The sequence below is a fragment of the Enhydra lutris genome, unplaced genomic scaffold (assembly GCF_002288905.1).
Source record: "Enhydra lutris kenyoni isolate GAN:26980312 unplaced genomic scaffold, ASM228890v2 scaffoldscaffold78, whole genome shotgun sequence".
Lineage (NCBI taxonomy): Eukaryota > Metazoa > Chordata > Mammalia > Carnivora > Mustelidae > Enhydra > Enhydra lutris.
The window spans coordinates 6,941,044-6,944,245 of NW_019154162.1; positions in this window are offsets into that span (position 1 = coordinate 6,941,044).

Below are 3,202 nucleotides of genomic sequence, written 5' to 3' on the forward strand. Positions count from 1 at the left end.
AAACTGAAAAATCCCAAATACACCAGCTCTCCTAACACCTTAAAGAACTGGAGAATCAACAACAAATTAAGGTAACCCCACACACAAGAAGGGAAATAATCAAGATTAGAGTGGATATCAGTGATATAGAGACTAGATATACAGTAGAACACATCAATGAAATGAGAAGCTAGTTCTTTGAAAGAATCAACAAGATCAATAAATCATTGGCCAAACTAATCCAAAAGAAAAGAGAGAGGACCCAAATTAATAAAATTATGAATGAAAGGGGAGAGATCATGACTAACACCAAGAAAATAGAAAGAATCATCAGAAATTATTATCAACTGTTATATGCCAATAAGTTAATCAAACCTAGAAGAAATGGATGCATTCCCAGAAATGTTCCTGGAAACCTATGAACTTCCAAGACTGAATCAGAAAGAAATTGACAACCTGAATAGACCAATATCTAGCAATGAGATTGAAACAGTGATCAACAACCTCTCAAAAAAAAGAGCCCAGGACCTGACAGATTCCCTGGGGAATTCTACCAAACATTCAAAGAAGAAATAATACCTAGTCTCCTGAAGATGTTTCAAAGACTAGGAACAGAACAAAAACTTCCAGACTCTTTCTGTGAAGCCAGCAAACCAAACCAGGCAAAGACCCCACCAAAGAGGATAATTTCGGACCAATATCATGATGAATACGGATGCCAAGATTCTCAACAAGATCCTAGCTAATAGGATCCAACAGTACATTAAAAAGATTATCCACCACGACCAGATGGGATTTATCCCTGGGTTTCAAGGATGGTTCAACATTCACAAACCAATCAATGTGATAGAACAAATCAACAAGAAAAGGGAGAGAAACCACATGGTCCTCTCAACTGATGTAGAAAAAGCATTTTACAAGATGCAGCATCCGTTCCTGATTAAAACTTTTTTTTTCAGCATAACAGTATTCCTTGTTTTTGCACCACACCCAGTGCTCCATGCAATACGTGCCCTCTCTAATACCCACCACCTGGTTCCCCCAACCTCCCACCTCCCACCGCTTCAAACCCCTCAGATTGTTTTTCAGAGTCCATAGTCTCTCATGGTTCACCTCCCCTTCCAATTTCCGCCAACTCCCTTCTCCTCTCTAACTCCCCTTGTCCTCCAAGCTATTTGTTATGCTCCACAAATAAGTGAAATCATATGATAATTGGCTCTCTCTGCTTCACTTATTTCACTCAGCATAATCTCTTCCAGGCCCGTCCATGTTGCTACAAAAGTTGGGTATTCATCCTTTCTGATGGAGGCATAATACTCCATAGTGTATATGGACCACATCTTCCTTATCCATTCATCCATTGAAGGGCATCTTGGTTCTTTCCACTGTTAGGCGACCGTGGCCATTGCTGCTATAAACATTGGGGTACAGATGGCCCTTCTTTTCACTACGTCTGTATCTTTGGGGTAAATGCCCAGTAGTGCAATTGCAGGGTGATAGGGAAGCTCTATTTTTAATTTCTTGAGGAATCTCCACACTGTTTTCCAAAGTGGCTGCACCAACTTGCATTCCCACCAACAGTGTAAGAGGATTCCCCTTTCTCCACATCCCCTCCAACACATGTTGTTTCCTGTCTTATTAATTTTGGCCATTCTAACTGGTGTAAGGTGATATCTCAATGTGGTTTTAATTTGAATCTCCCTGATGGCTAGTGATGATGAACCTTTTTTCATGTGTCTGATAGCCATTTGTATGTCTTCATTGGAGAAGTGTCTGTTCATATCTTCTGCCCATTTTTTGATAGGATTATCTGTTTTGTGTGTGTTGAGTTTGAGGAGTTCTTTATAGATCCTGCATATCAACCTTTTGTCTGATTAAAACTTTTCACAGTATAGGGATAGAAGGAACATTCCTCGACTTCATAAAATCTATCGATGAAAAACCCACAGTGAATATCATCCTCAATGGGGAAAAGGTGAAAGCCTTCCCACTGAGATCAGGAACATGACAAGGATTCCCACTCTCACCACTGTTGTTCAAGACTAGAAGACTAGAAGTCCTAGCAGCAGCAATCATACAACAAAAGGAAATAAAAGGTATTCAAATTGGCAAAGAAGAAGTCAAACCCTCTCTCTTTGCAGATGACATGACTTTATATAGAAAACCCAAAAGACTCCACCCCCAAACTACTAGAACTCATACAGCAATTCAGTAATGTGACAGGATACAAAATCAATGTACAAAAATCAGTTGCTTTCTTATACACTAACAATGAAAAAACAGAAAGGGAAATTAAAGAATCGATTCCATTTACTATAGCACCAAATACTGTAAGATACCTGGGAATAAACCTAACCAAAGAGGTAAAGGATTTGTACTCAGGGAACTACAGAACACTCATGAAAGAAATTGAAGAAGATGCAAAAAGATGGAAGACCATTCCATGCTCATGGATCAGAAGAATGAACATTGTTTAAATGTCTATATTGCCTAGAGAAATCTATACTTTCAATGCCATCCTGATCAAAATTCCATTGGCATGTTTCAAAGGGCTGGAACAAACAATCCTAAAATTTGTATGGAACCAGAAGAGACCCCGAATTGCTAAGGAAATGTTGAAAAAGAGAAACAAAAATGGGGGCATCACGTTGCCTGATTTCAAGCTTTACTACAAAGCTGTGATCACCAAGACAGCATGGTACTGGCACAAAAACAAACACACAGACCAGTGGAACAGAGTAGAGAGCCCAGATATGGCCCCTCAACTCTATGGTCAAACAATCTTTGACAAAGCAGGAAAAAATATACAGTGGAAAAAAGACAGTCTTCAATAAATGGTGCTAGGACAATTGGACAGCTATGTATAGAAGAATTAAACCTCACCATTCTCTTACATCATATACAAAGATAAGCTCAAAATGGATAAACGACCTCAACGTGAGGCAGAAATCTATCAAAATCCTAGTGGAGAACATAGGAAGTAACTTCTTTGACATCGGCCACAGCAACTTCTTTCAAGACATGTCTCCAAAGGCAAAGGAAACAAAAGCAAAAATGAACTTTTGGGACTTCATCAAGATCAAAAGCTTCTGCACAGCAAAGAAAACAGTCAACAAAACAAAAAGGCAACCCACGGAGTGGCAGAAGATATTCGCAAATGATGTACAGACAGAGGGCTGATATCCAAGATCTATAAAGATCTCCTCAAACTCAACACACACAA